The sequence below is a fragment of the Cyprinus carpio genome, chromosome B20, assembly GCF_018340385.1.
Source record: "Cyprinus carpio isolate SPL01 chromosome B20, ASM1834038v1, whole genome shotgun sequence".
Classification (NCBI taxonomy): Eukaryota; Metazoa; Chordata; class Actinopteri; order Cypriniformes; family Cyprinidae; genus Cyprinus; species Cyprinus carpio.
The window spans coordinates 19,000,247-19,017,085 of NC_056616.1; the positions used below are offsets into that span (position 1 = coordinate 19,000,247).

The 16,839-nt window shown below is 35.7% G+C and overlaps 1 pseudogene; it reads right to left on the reverse strand.

The window, feature by feature from the left end:
* The window catches only part of LOC109113147, a 169,151-nt pseudogene that overhangs the window by 12,141 nt on the left and 140,171 nt on the right, over positions 1-16,839 (reverse strand).

Genomic DNA, 16,839 nt, shown 5'->3' on the forward strand with positions numbered 1-16,839 from the left:
GTTTCACCTTAAATTAAATTGTTTTGGGATTGATGTTTTTATAGCCTAAACTCATAGCCTTAACTTTAGAGGATTTGTAGTGGAGAGAAGGAAACTAATAACTGTGTTTATCATAGATAGCCTATGTTTACGTATATAAAGTGACGTGACATACAGCCAAGTATGGTGACCCATACTCAGAATTCGTGCTCTGCATTTAGCTCATCCAGAATGCACATACACAGCAGTGAACACACACCTGGAGCAGTATATATGGTATTATATATATGGTGTTTATAATGTTTGTAAACATTTTGCTTTACCGGCATTTTAGCACATTATTTCTGAATGTAGCCTAATAGTAAAATGCAACGTGAGCCTATGCAACTTATGCTTTTTTCGCCCTCTTAAATCGCAAATTAATATGAGTAGCATTTTTTTTAACAATGCAGCAAGCATTTTTAAATATCTTAAAAAGTACTTTAATGTCTTTAAAGCGTTAACAGATTGTTTTTATTTTGTTTAGTTGCCTATAATTTGGCCAAAATCTAGAAAATATGATGCTGTATTGGCTGTGACTAAGCGCAGTGGGTTAAGATAGGCTACCAGATCTCTTCCTGATTTTTTTTCTTAAAGAGAGAACGCTGTAATTTATTATTATTATTATTAGACTATTATTATTATTATAGGCAAAGAAAAAGTTTAAAAAATAATGTTATTAACCGGTATTTTTTCTAGGCAAACCGGTTTTGGAACGATAATAATACAGCAAAACGCAGGAATAGAAATGTTCAATTATAGATTCTGCTCGGAGTGAACCGATTGGATTTTTTTTTTTTTTTCATTTTCAAGCCCTGGTCAAAACAATATCTTCTTTTGTGTTCTGCAGAGGTTAAACAGGTTTGGACCAACATCATTATTTTGAACATACACCACTAGAAAAGACGAGAGAGTCAGTAAATTTACCTCTGCCTTTGAAAATGCCAAAAAACGAACTTGTCAAGCTGAACAAACAATATTTGATTGAGGCTGAGTATATTGCTTACAACTATCAGTGGTCCAAAACATCAATTGCTGCCAACAAATGAAAATAAAACGGCTTGATTTTTGTTATGGGGAAATGTCCTTTAAAGGCCCCAGCAGAGAGGTTAATGAAGCGACTTTGATCACACTGGAAGTCAGAAACATGAGCACACACAGCCATAAATATTTCAGACCATAATCTTATAAAATCCCAGATAAAGGTAAACCTATTGATCCAGAATAAAATGCCCCATACTGTCTAGGGTGGTTTTTCCTGTGTATGTGTGTGTAGGTCTGGTTGCATGTTTGTCAGTGGCACTGTATCTGTGGAAGATGAACTCATTAAAAGCATAAATGTTCACACAAACATGTTGGTTTGTCTATCATAGAAATCACTTCTATTGACAATGTTTTTTTTTTTTTTTTATAGTGAGCTAATGATATTTTCTATCCTCTAACCCAAGCCTCTTTTCATTAAGACATTATTTAGTTGTTTATTAAGCTATTTTATTGTGGGGACTGTTGGTAAGGGATTCAGGGTTTTTTTCTATCCCTGTGTGGACATTTTGTTCTCACACAAATAAAACAGAACATTAACACAAGCTATTTACAAATCCACATAATGTTCATTAATATCTGCTAATGCACACAAGGAATATGGAAAGAGCTCGTTAAAAATGTATGTTTTTGACTCAGTCGCATTTTGTTTTGTTTTGTGTTGGTTGCAATGCAGCTTTAATTGGAATGACGGAGGGTGTTTGCCGTCTCATAAATGATGCATGCTTGGCTTTTTTAAATCATTTAAATCATAAAGCTGGTTTGGATCAGGACAGAGTAGGATGAGGAGCAGGTCCAAAACACCACTGGGTCTCTGCAGTACCTGTTTCAGAGCAGCCCTCATGAAAACACCAAGCGGTTTTATTATTGCAGACGACAGCGGTAAAGGAGGGGGTGGATGAGAAATATATAACCACAAACTATTACCCGCATATTGGAGTTCAGCAACAATCTAATTAGATGTAAATCAGTGAAGGTAAAACCGAAGGGAGGTAGAAAAGAGATTCACAATCACAACGACTCATTGACTAGTCTGGTCCACACTGCAGTGTATTTGGCCAAGACTCTCCTACTCATGAAGAGACCATATGATTGAAACGTAAAGGGATCAACAGTTTATTCTGAGTTCACCTGCAGTTTAGGGACAGTTTCATCTTAAATAGATTCAGAGGCTGCGCTGCAAATAATCTTTTACTTTGACAGACAGCTTTGTAAATCTTCTGTCACACGCTATTTTTACCCATCAGATACTGTAACGCTTGATGTTTTAATGTGACATTAATCTAACAAGAACATGCATGTTTTTTTTTTGAAGGTCTAACATAGCATGTTGCAGCTTCTTTGCCTTATTCTGCTCTCTGTAAACTAACAACGATCAATACAGCATTTATTAATCTAGGATAATGATATTTCTGCATATACTAATACAATTTATTAACATCCGTTACTGCATTATAAACAAACATGAATTGAAAATTAACAACTGTTATATTATGAATTAACATTAACCTAGATTAATAAATTCTGCAAACATTTTATTTTTCATTATACCTAACTCATTAACATTCATTAAACTGTAAAGTGCAATCAATTTATTTTCCCTTTATTTCATACCTATATATGATATATATATATATATCATCACTGTGGGAAAATTTCTGAAGTAATACAACCATTCAAAAAAGATCAAATGTAAGATTTTTTATGTGTATGAAAGAAATCCCTTATGCTGCACTTATTTGATAAAAAATGCAGTACAAAATATGATTAGAATTTAATTTTTTTATTATTATTTATTGTAAAAACTGAATTTTCCGCAGCCATTAATCTAGCCATCCATTTTTTTCTTTTTCTCTCTCTCTCTATCTTTTTTTTTTTTTTTTTTGGAAACCATGGTACTTTTTTCAGGATTCTTTAATGAACAGAAAGTTCAAAAGAAAAACATTTATTTGAAATAGAAATCCTTTGCAACATTATAAATGATTTAACTGTCACTTTAAACCAATTTATTGCATTTTTGCTGAATAATTATATAAACATTTTATCTGTAAATATATATATATATAATTTTCTGTAAATTTATAAATGTATATTTTTTTTTTGTCTGTATTGGTTGGTTCTGTTTGATGAATGAAAGATTTGTTTGCCTCTGAAAAGATAGATAACACAAGACACCACAACAATAGATGTGAAAAGAAGAAAAAACAGGAACTGATAGAATTTCCCTGAATCAATAATGACAAAAACATTGTTTTTTTTTAAGTCAGGAATTGTTCTAAAGTAAAGGTAATAGACTGAGAACTAAAGATAAATAAAGGTGCAAGTGTTTAAGTGCCAACAATTTCCAAGTGAAATAGCTTCTGGGAGATTTTACTGAATGCTGGCATGCCTGGAGATGGAAAGAAAAAAGAATGACCCTTTAAAAAATGGCCTATACCAAAGACATTCAGCCGAACTGACACTACTGTCCTTTTCTTTCATGTCCTCTTTCTTCACATTACAGGCCCATTCATTCACATTTCCTGAACTGTGATTTCTTGGAAACACAATGGATCCAGTGAACTGCAGTGAAGAAAATAAAGGAGTGATTGTCTTAATGGTGGACTCCTTACATCTCTAGGGTCAAATCTTCACGGTCCGACAGATTCTGATATCCGGTGTTCTATTCCACATGCATTCTTAAATCAATTTGCTTTAAACTGTCTAATTGAAGCTTTTCTGTCAGTGAAACAGCGTCGCCTATACAAATGTTTTACAAGATAATTTCAACAGCAAGACTGACAAGGCTGTCACGTAAACAAATAGATACACGCAGCGCATGACTAGCAAAATTAATAACAGGCCACTTATAAATAGCAGAAAAAATATATAATAAAAGAACACAATAACCTACATAATCACTTCATAATTTCCCCTCTATTTTTGATTGTTGTTCTTAATTAAACAAAATAATCTCCACAAAAACAACCTCATCACAGAGAATTATAAAAGCCATGCTTATTCAACATGATTCATATTCTGGAGCAATAAGTCCATTATAAAACACAAGCTTATTATGAGCGGGAACAATGCACATCAGATCGCCCAATACAAACAGAGACGGGCCGAATGCTATGTAATTGCTCCCGGTACAGAAAGCCAATTGAATGGCACTGATGAGTCTATTCAAATATAATCGGAAGCACCGGGGCTGAGGTGTGACCGAATACATGTGGAGAAGACAGAGCTGAAGGAGTCAAAGATGAATGATAATTGATTACTTTTGTGAAGATGACGCATGCTTCCGCTCGACATCACCAGTTGGAAGTCCTTGCTCAAAAACGTACATAAAGAATTAAGATGTTGTCTGGAATGAATTATTTAGCGATGTTAATGTGGTTGAATGCCAGCAAAGGTTTAAAGCTTGCTAGATGAGTGTATTTATGCAAAACAATGATGATGATAAAAAAAAATCATAATGACAGCTGCAACTGCTCTTCTGAGAATGCAGCAAAATGTCAGGCTTTCAGTAAGCAACAGTTTAGAAGGGGAAATGAGGACACATTGTGTGTATGTGTGTGTGTGGAGGCTGGAGCATGGCAGAAGGGTTACTAAATAAATCAATGTCTTGAGCGTTCAGAGGGGAGTGCCCTTGTGAAGCAAACTCCCTCTACCACTGAAGATAGATTACAACATGATACACTTACCGAGAAGAACAAGAAACACAAACCACAAATCGCATTTTGTTTGATGAATTAATTGTCTTACAGCTAAATGCGATTAATGGTATAACAAAAATTTTATAATAATAATAAAATATATATATATACACACACACACACACACACACACACACACACACACACACACACACACACACACACACACATTTGTTCAGCTTGACAATATTAATATATAATTAAAGGATTTATAAACAAACAATGCACAGAAATAGTACAGATAGTAATAGTACAGAAATAATTTAAATACTTAATTTTTTTATTTACTCAGTAATATTTTTTATAATTAGTAGTATTTTAAATCTTTACAAATATTTTTAAAAAATTCTTAGAGGTCCACTTTAGTATTATTATTTTTACACAAGTGATATTTCAGATATTTACAAATGTTTAAATTATTTCTCTTGGGGGTCTATTTTAGTCTTAATAATATTTGAATAATAGGTAATGTTTTAAATATTTACAAATGCTTAAAATATTTCTTTGGGTTCTTTAATCTTGGTCTTTCCATTCAAATAAATTTTTATTTTAATTTTTGGGCAGAGACAACCTGAATATTACATTGTGGTAATATATTTTTTGTCAGTGAATATTAAAATATTATGTACTAGTAATATGTCTCAAATTCTTCCCTTTAATGTATTATTTTAAGGTGATCCATACCATAAGGGTCAAACTAAATATTACAATAAAGTCAAACCTGAGAGCTGAAACCTGTTTACATCATATGTTTGAGTTCATAATACACCACTGCACCATAAAAATGCACATTTCATGGCATTTGCAAAAAAATAAAAATAACAAAATATTACACAATGATTATTACAAACATCTACAGTTAGAGCAAATAATCATGATCAGGCATAATAATTTGGGACAGACCACCACAATTGAAGCCATAGACAAGCATGTGCACACACATGTGCCTCAAAACAAATCACTTGTTTAAAAAAAAGTCAACAACATACCCAAATGCACCCATTTCTTTCTTTCCTTCTGGCTTTCCTCCATCTCTCTGGCAGGTTTGGAGATGAAAGCACATCACCTTTGCCTCGAGAGAAGGAGATTACCCTCATTTTAAGTGAGCTCTTCTCAGTTTCATGGCTTTATCTGATCTAGAGTCAGTGAGAATGTGAGCTCTAATTGATCCTTCTGAGACGCAGCTTATCCAGTCAGTTCCCTAGTCAGTTTTTGGGCTATGATGAATTTTTAGGTGAACCCTAACAGCATCGCGGTGAGCTGTGTTTGTAGCGTAGCGGTTCAAGTTGTGCTCTATGATCAGGCTATGATAAGGGACCTTGTTAAAAACAAACTTCAGTCAGTCATTCTGAACGGTAGGATCCTTTGGAAGGATATGCAAGTGCAAGTTTTGTCAGACTTTCCCACATGTAACTCCTATTATCATTAGGTGTTTATGAATATTGTTTGGTTTTAATAACTGTCCTACTTGGTCTTACTTTGATTTCTCAATATCACCTCTTCAAAAGGTAAAAAAAAATAACTGTTTTCGGTTCTCTTGATAATGCTTCCAGTTGAAGAGTGCACTACATCCAACTTGTTTACCATATTTAATTCTGCAGATTTTCCTCATAATTACTGCAAAAAAAAGAAGAAATTAAAAGTATGCAGATCCATTGTGTCAAGACATGACCTGCTGAGACTTCCACCATTATGCAGCTGAGCAAGGCGTTTAACCCTTGGCTTATATCAGGGAATTGCAGCAGAAATTAGTGTAGAGTAAATTGCTTTAGATTAAAAGCATGTAGATTAATGCAAATTAATCAAATCATGTTTTCAAGGTCTCTAGGAAGAGTCAATGTGTGTGTTTTTTAAAAAAAAAATTATGTGTAGCCATTCCCACAACAGCCATTGCTTATCTAGCCCTCTAGCAGAGCAGAGAGGATAAATTAAGTGATGGCGCTGTGAGGGCTTGGCTTTTATCTGACCTGCAGTCAGTGAGAGATAGAGGTTACGGTCAAAGGCAAGCTTGCTCTGATAGCACATATCTGATTCACAGTCACTTCTGTTGTCAACAGTCAGTTTAGTTTAATTGAATCCACATTACTAGTGACAGTGGTGGCTAGCTGACAAGAATACCCTTGACCGTTAGATTTGTCCAGCAATAGGTTGTGAATGATATCCCTTTTTCTCATTATTGCTGTTAGCACAAATGACAGGAAGACTTCAATTATTTAACCTCGAGGCCACTTTCAGAAAATGCAGAATGAGCACAGGCCGATGAATAAAATGGCCTGGTTAGACTTTAAACGACCCTCTAATCAGTGACCTCATCAACTATGTTAACTTCACTAAAACCTTTTATAATTTAATCTGATTAATCTATAGATTACATGTGATTTTAAATATCTATAAAATAATTTGATTTCAATTCAATTTAGTATCACTAAGTTTGGATTTACATCAGTTAGATGTCAGTTTTTCTTAAGGAATACAATCTCTCAACTAATGCTGTAAACTATACAGGAAACCCATTTAGTTGGTATATTACTATAATATTAATGATTAAAATTAACACATTTAATTGCTATTTATTTCTAAATATAATAATTAAAACTCAAATTAGAAAATGAATTGTACAAAAAGATTTAAGGCATTTTTTTAAAATAAACTTTTTAATGATAACTATGTTTCTATTTCAATTCTTTGTTGAATCATGAAGATTTAATGCCAGGCATGCTACTAGTAATGTTTATCAACATTTTGTTCACACATCAACAGAAAACATCATAGACTAAAAGACTGACGTTGGAATTTAAGAATCAGTACTGGTTCTTCAACACGAAGGTTGATTAAAATTCATCAAAACTGTCAACCAAGCCATAATTAAAACATTGTTCCTGTACCTCAGTTGTTAAAGTGTTGAATTAGGAATGCCAAAGTCATGAATTAGATTCCCAGAAAACACATAATCAAGGGAAAAGCATGAAGCAGCTGAACTGAATTAAAAAAAAAGTCATTGTGGGGAAAAACAAACAAACATCAGATTTAGCCTGTGAGAGAAAACACAGTCAAAATGAAACTTACATCAGTGATGTTTTTGATTTACAGTTGCTCATCAGATGCTCATCCTTGCTCTCTGTCATCAACTTCAGAGCATTCAGCCTAATCCCAGGGTTCAACAGCAGAGAGCAAATGTACCCAGTGCACTAGAATTAACGGGAGTAAAGTGTGAATGTCATGCTATAATCAACATAGCAGAGTTGCACTCACTGTAACAAGTTACAGGAAAAGCACAGAAATCTATTACAAAGGTAGAAGCGTTTTTAGCATCTTTGCAGATTCTTTTTTTACTCTAAACACACTGTCAGTTCCCTTAGTGTGTAGTGATGATGACACACACACTCTTACCTGTGGGTTAAGTTTGTATTTGGTTGGGTAGAGCGAGCGGCACATAGACAGAATCTCATCCCTGATGTTGATTTGAGAAAGGCTTGAGGAGTGTGCAAGCAGAGCGGATGTACAGTAAGACCCACCCAGGGGTTCTGCTCCGTCTCCAACCTGTGTAGAGAGAAGACCAACACTCAAAACAGTGCTAAAGATGTAAATGACAAGAAATAAGAATCATGAAAGTTCTTGAGGCACCATCAAACTTTTAATAGGAAGGCTCTGTATAATGAAAAAGAAATCCAATCATAATTATCATGGCGTATTACATGCGTGCAGCTATAAAACAGCACATATGCTTATCTCCTGACTTCTACGAGAGATGAGAGAAGCTTTCTAACAAACTCCACTGCCAACTGTGATAAATACACTTAATTATAATCAAATGCAACCACACACACACACACACACTGATTCCTCTTATAACTGAAGTTGGTCTTTCATACACAGAACGTTTTACTGTAGATAATAACACAATCTACAGTTACAGAGACAAAGAGGAACCTGGAAAACTTAATTACATTCATTACAGCACTTAAAGGATACATAGATTGGCTATGAAAACTTCCTTAAAGGAAAGGTTCATTAAAAAATGCAAACACACCCTCATGTTTTTTTTTAAATCAATATGCTGCCAATTTAACAATCTTCACCTAGATCTTTTCTGCTGTATAAAAAAATGGTTTTAACTATAAAAGCACCATAAAAGGTGCCATAAAATGGTCTATATAATTCATGCACTGTATTCTTCTAAAGTCATAAAATGAAATTTAAGTTGATCTGCTACAGCTCTGAAATCACAGGTACTCGAGCAGGTTTGGCATTGTGGTGTTTGGTTACAAGAAATGCAAAAAACAATTATGTTTGATATTAGTGACACCCATTTATTCCATTAGCATATTTGATTTAGTTGACTCAATCGCACACAGCTATCATACGACTACAGAAGATTATAGCGTATGAGACATATATTTTACTTTTAAGAGTTCACAAAATTCTCATACTGTATTTCATTTTCTTTTTTTTTTCTTTTTACTGTCTACAGAGACTACATGAATATAAATTAAACGTACCACCAGAACTTCAATTTGAACTCATGTTAGGAGAATAATTTAATTTTAGTGGAAGAATACAGTGCATGAATGAACAGTCTTCCACATGACTGTACTTGTGGAAGAATTGATAATAAAGCAGACTTGACTTGACTTGATTGACATCTACTGTATTAACAACAGCAACAAAAAAATTATCTTTTATGTTCCACAGAAGATAGAAAGTCATACAGATTTGAAATGACATAAAGGTGAGCAAAGGATAACAGAACTATCCCTTTAAGGCTCTGCAAGCAAAGGTTCTGCTGAATGAAACCTGCTGAGCTCTAATGGGAAAAACACTAGAGATACTTTAAAAAGGATCATGTTGTGGCCAGTGTCATGTATCCTCTAAGAAAAGAATGCCACCCAGAGCCCTGCAGTGTGTCGATTTAAATTGATTTCCATTCGGATGGTCTTTTCTGGGACTTAGTAAAGCAAGACAGAATGAGGAGCAACAAGACAGGTGTTCAGGAGACAGCAAATGTGCCATCTGAATCTTAAGTGATGATACACACACCCGGTGCACTGTGTGATCACAAATGCCGCATATGGTCACATGTGAACTTCTGTGAATAAATGAATGTATAGTCAAGCTCTCCTTTATCCTCTCACATTTGGCTCCTTATCGTACTCACCTTTTGTTTAAATGCCAAAGAGCATAATGAGAAACACACACAAACTCACATGGACACATTAACACACACACAGACGCTGTTCTTCTCTATGAATGTTAATTCAAAACTCTTCATGAAAACAAAAAACCTCAAGCTATTTGAAAATGTGGCACAATGCATAATCAGCCATCTTATATTCTCTGTTTCTGTCTATTGATCCAAATACAGAACAGCTCTCCAATCATCAGCACTCATTCTGGCAACCTCTACTTTAGCCTCAAAAACTCATTCAGTTATATAATACACAACAATTTACCTAATCAAACCTACAATCATACTTAATGGTCTAATAGCACTACAAGTCAAAGACATCTAATGAGAAAACAGCTTGATATACAGTATATGTATATGTATATGTATATGTATATGTATATATATATATATATATATATATATATATATATATATGTATATATATATATATATATGCAGAGAACAACAGAGATTCATAAGGATATTGTTTGGGAAAAAATACAAAAATGATTGCATGTGTACTGGTCTCTTTAAAATACTTTTTTCTGATTGGTCAATCATTGCATTCTGCCTTCAAATATTTAGTATAATGACCATTAACTTTGACTGCTGTGTCTGCCAACCAGTCTCATTTTTCTTTTTTTTATTTATCTGTTAAGTAGTACATTATACATTATATAATACGTTTTTTTAAGTTAATATTTAAATTGGAAATTGAGTGTCAACACCAAAGTCTTACTTGCTCTTGTCAGTCACTGGTGGCCACGCCTGTAGGAGGAGCATAAGGTGTTGAAACTCCTCCCATTTATTGCTGGACTCCAAAAGTTCCAGGAACAAATAGTTTCGCTTTTCCTCATTCTTGACATCTTTCATCACACACTGAGAAAAAGGAGGGAAGCAGATAGAAATAGAGATAGAGAGAGAGAGAGAGAGAGAGAGAGAGTTACAAGTCTTTTGATTGTTCAGTCATGAAGTCTATTTGAAGGCCAATTCAGAATGCTAATTTGACAAGGGTTCCCTCAGGAATTACTAATGAGTCAAATCTGTGGTTAACAGTACTCGAAGAGACTTTCATATTTTTCATATTGTTTTTAAACATAAGTTATGCAAAACCATACTTCCAATGTTAATCTTAAAAATGCTATTTTAAAACAATGCTACATAAATACAAAATGTCTACTTAATTCAATAACTGGTGTAACCATTATGCAGCAGTTTGTTTGCACAGCAATTTTGAGGTGTGACTGTACTGTACATATGATCCTTCAGAAATCATCAAGAAACATTTCAAACAGTAGTATATGTTGTAGAATGAAACGGGGGGTTAACATTAACCATAGACTCAATAAACCTCCTGAGGGAATCCATGGCTTGAAAATGCTAATTCTCTCCCTTGTTTTTAGGACTGTGAACTGAACAGCTATACACCAAGCACAAGACTAAAATGCACGACCATACAGTAAATATGCAAATCTGAGACTGAAGGCAGAAGATAAAGTATTTGGCTTATCAGTTAATCAGAAGCCAAGACTAAATATGCGAGAGGTAGAACATCTTTCAGGCCACAGCACTAAATGGTAAAGACAGCATGTTTACAGATGGAGAGAGCTGGCAAGAGAACGCACGAATAGCAGAAGGGCTAAACATGAAAAGACAAAGCTAGCGAGATAGAAGAAGGAGAGAGGGCTTGAAACAGCTAGACTGGGACACACACACACACACACACACACACACACACACACACACACACAGAATGACTTCTATGGCAAAAGGAGTGAATTCTCCCCTGTGGTAACTCTTATTCTTGTTCTCCTCCAAAAGAGGGAGGCGGAGAGAGAAAGTAATTAATTTCCCTTCAGTGCAACGGGAGCACAATTTAACAGCTGAGAAAATGTCTGATTTCTGAGGGGAAAAGAAAAAAAAAAAAAAAAAAAGTCAAAGAGGCATTCCATGCCATGGTACCAGCATGCTCCAAGAAATGACAGAAAATAGCTGAAACCTCAAGGGGGCAAAATAACAGATCAAAATGACTGCGGGGAAAAAATTTAGTTGGAGTAAAACTAAAGGATATGACAACTGATGTGGTTTGCCATTGTGATGAAGGTCATAAAAAAATATGCAATATCTTTCCATATGTGCGCATACACAGGCCAGTAGCATCATGTCCGTTTGAACAAGCACTTTTTTGAATCCTTCTCAATTTTTTTTTTAGCCTAGTAGACTATGAATGCAAGTTAAAATGCAAAAACAAAACAGAACAAAAACACAACCATACAGGACAAGTGGTTTGGAGAATCGGTGCTAAAATGAAATAAAATAAAACACATTTCCAGTTTTGTAATAAAATGTATACATCAACGCAACTTTTATTTGTGTAAAAAATATATTTTAAGCATTTATGCATAAGCCATTATTTTCATTAACTATATTTAATAAAATTTCAAATAAATATATTATTTACTTTTTTATATATTAAATATATATAAAAAAATATATAGTACCTTTCTAATGCAACATTTTCTGAAACAAAATATATACATAGTTGCCACTTATGTGAAATTAATTTCAATCATTTAAGAATAAACCATACATGTATGCAATGAATGAAAATATTGCAACAATTTCATCATATTGGCATGAAAGTCTGTAATTCTCACACTTCCTTTCACTCTCTTGCTGGCTCCTGTCTCACCGTTGTTCACTGATGTGAAATCAATTAGGCTGACACCTCGGCCCGAGTATTTTCAACACCATAATTCCATTCAACCACCATACACATTCAGACGATTAAAGGGTTACTCCACCCCAAAAGAAAATATACTCACACTTATGTCATTCCGAAATCGTAAGACCTCCATTTATCTTCGGACCACAAATTAGATATTTTTGATGCATTCTGAGAGCTCTCTGACTCTGACAGCAATGTAAGTAACACGATCAACGTCCAGAAACATAGCAAGGAGATCGGTAAAATAATCCATGTGACATCAGGGGTTCAACCATAATTTCATATCCACACAGATACTTTGTTTTCGTTCAAATCAAAGCGTAAATAAACGTAGAAACCGTATCATTGTGGTGTGGCTGACACAGAACAGCATACGCTGTTTGCGTTCAGTGGATACTCTCCAAAACAGTGCTATGCAGGAGCGATTCTAGGATTTTCATTTTTGGGGGGCTCGGCCCCCAATGAGGGTATAATAAACAGTATATGAAAAAAAAAATGTTTGACTAAAAGGGGTGGTATACTAAACGTATTGCAGTATTCCACTGTATTGGTTAGATAGGTAGGCCTATACATTTGAGTACTGAATAAGCCAAATACAAGTCTTGATCTTTCTCTCTCTCTCTCTCTCTCTCTCTCTCTCTCTCTCACACACACACATACGTACAAAATTTTTCTAGTACAACCCTCTTTCCTTAGCTCAAGTATGCAAGCCTCTATGCCACATGCACTGGAATATGTATTACATTGAAAATTAGATTTTCAATTGAAAATGGCAACATGATCGATTAATAAAGTATGCGTTCACATGTGCTTCATTTTCACTGGAGGAAACAGCTGTGGTGTGATGAGGGGTGAACGCAGTGAAAACTTAGGCTACAGTTGATGGGGAACAGATTACTCCCCCATGATATTTTGTAAAAGGTATTTATGACAAAGAACTGCACAGATGCAGATATTATAACAATCTATCAATAAACACACACCTTGTCCTCTGTTTCTCGCTCTGCAGATTGAAAAAGGATGCACTGAAAGACGGGGAGGAGCTGATCGAAGTCTGCCGCTGTTTTCTTATGAAATTTAAAGAATTCATGAATTCGTGTACAGTTTATGGAGCTAATTGCAAAATTTTAGCCCCCCTAAAAATGGCCTAGCGATGCCCATGGTGCTACGGTGACACGGAGGAGACAAATTGTTGAATAAAGTCTTTATTTTGTTTTTTTTGAGTACAAAATATATTCTCGTAGCTTCGTAAAATTAAGTTTGAACCCCTGATGTCACATGGATTATTTGACCAATCTCCTTGCTACGTTTCTGGATGTTGATCGTGTTACTTACATTGCTGACTATGGGAGGGCCAGAGAGCTCTTAGAATGCATCAAAAATATCTTAATTTGTGTTCCAAAGATGGGGTTTACAGGTTTGGAATGACATGAGAGTGAGTAATTAATGACAAAATGTTCATTTTGGAGTGGAGTAACCCTTTAATAACCTGCCTATTTTAACCCATTACACCCAATCATCTTTGAAATATGATCTAAGAATAACCATTGAGGCAACACCTAAACGCAGCATGCATTCCAGAGACATATCAATCTCTCTCCCAATTGGAGTAGGCAAACCGAGGCCCTGCAGTCCACGGGTCTCTGAGGCTCTTCAGTTTTCTATTAAAATGTTTTGGTTAGAACATAAAAACAAACACATATTAATTGGCCTGATTGGTGTTCCTCATTCATATGAAATACTAGCAGCAACAGAGATAGCAGGCTTGGGTTTTAGCAGAGAACACTGCACTTCTCTGAGATTAAATGAGGTTATATGTCTAATACTCTATCAGGCTTTATCGATGTCCCTGACAATGTTCTCAGTGCAGATGGTGGGTTGAAAAACATAAAAGCTAATCAGTGACAAAGTAATACAACAGGTTAAAGGGTTCCATTGGCCTTATGGAATTCCCCTAGGAAGACTAGTCAGTGCACACTGAGTAGAAACAGCACTCAAGACGGCATGTGCTCAAAAGTAATGCCAGACAATAAATAAATAAATAACTGCAACCCTGCATAAGACAAGTTTTTTTTTTTTTAAATGGAAAAACAAAACAAAACTAAACTAAACAAAACACAAAATGAAACAAGAACAAAGCAAAGCAAAACAAAAACACACACACACACACACACACACACAAAAAAAAAAAAACACACACAAAAAAAACACAAAAAAAAAAAGCAAAAGCAAAGAAAAAGAAAAACTAAACAAAAATAAAAACAAAAAAAACAAAACAAAAAAGAAGAAGAAAAAAATTACTATATTGAATTCAATTCAAATGAAAAGTAATTGGAAACTTTCTGCAGAGTACGATATTTCAGTAGAGAAAGCAGGCTGGGGATTTAGCAGAGAACTTTGCACTTCTCTGAGGTGCTACTTTAAATGCCTAACCCTCTGCCAAGCTTCATCGATGTCCTTGACAGCATTCTCAAGTGTAGATGGCGGGTCGAAAAACCCATAAGCTAATCAGTGACAAAGTCGAAGGGTTCCTGTGACCATCTTCACCTTCACTCAAATGCGGAATTCCCCTAGAGAGACTAGTCAGTGCGCACACTTAGTAGATTACATGCCTAAACCAGAAGCAATGACAGCGTGTGCTAAAAGCAAAGCCAGACAGATCCACACTATAATCACCCACACACACCTCTGAGAGAAAGAATGACAGAGACAGGGAGGTTAGAAGAGGACAAAACACAGAATAAAGTGGGTCTGTTTTGCTGAACTACGTCCACGCACATCAGCGCGAGGGCAGGAGGGAAAGATGAGAATAAAATAATATGACATATTCTCCGCCCTCCCGTATCCCATCATCCTTTAAAACAGACCCCAGGGGAGACGATGAGAGCCCGTGCTGGTGCAACCATTCTCCCTGCTTCAGAGCATCTGCCCACGCCGCCAAAAGACAATTTGTGTGTGTGCGTGCGGAGGGGGATCCTTAGACAAATTGAATGAGTCTGCGGAGGTGCCATCAAGCTACGCCACACTTCAAGGCATCCACCCACTCCAACGCTCCCCACCTGCAGGAAATCTCCTACCACATGCAGACACACAACAACTGCACATTTATGGGTTAGTTTGGTATGTGCGTGTCCGTGTATTTGCGCTCAAGTCAGTCAGTGTGGAAATTCTCATATACAGTGATTTGCGGTGTTGGAGCAAGTTGCTCCTTTTAACTCGGCTGGGCTCCATCTCAGCCTGTGACAGCTAATGGTTGCCTACCCACACACATAAACATACCACTCCAACCGTGAGGAGCTTTTAGTTAAATAGCACCAAATAGTAAAAGGCTGCCTGTCTGTGGAAAGAAAAATAATCTTGAAGGAAATATAAAGGACTTCTTCAGTTGTTTTGCTTTGTCTATCTAAACGCAAAAAGAGCAGAAGGTTAGCAAGACGGCATTAACAGTTGAGGCTCTCTGGATGCTGTAAACATCAGAAATGTCAGGCTGGTAATTACCAGCCTTTAACTGGACAGAACAAGAGTGGGTCCCTTTTGTTTTACGGCACGCTTGTACTTCAATGGCTACAAAGCTTCTAATCTGTCAGGCTGGCACTGGGAAGGAGACAGGAAGTAGTGTTGGTTAGGAGGAGATGGATCTCTATTGATCACTGCAGTATTTAGGCACAATAAGTGCACAGTGACAAGCCAAATCCGCTTGTACTTGTGATTGTAGTTATATTTAGACATGCTAGCTAGCCCAAATGCACTTGCATGCTTATGAATAGGTTTACACATCAATGCATAGGGATAAAAAAATGGACATGCACGTGCGCACACACACATTCACAAACTGTCTAAGCTTCCCATGTTGCTGAGTGGCGAATTGATCTGAGAGGCAACAGACAGCCACTCATCAGGGGGAGGAGCAAAAGAGAAGTAAAAAAGGTGGGTGTAAAGAGAATTCCAGGGCATCAACACCAGCTCTCTTTTTCTGAAAGGAAGAGTACAGAGCAGATCTCTCCATCAAAAAGAAAACAGCTGAAGACGGGCAGCTGCACAGAACTCCCACGTCAGCCTGTGCCGGTTAGTTCAGGTCCTGGATTCTGATTGGTTAATAGAGCTTCAGTTATGATAAAATACACTTAGCTATGATGAGTTTAAATGACATATGGAACGATAAATAGAATGATATATGGACAGAAAGA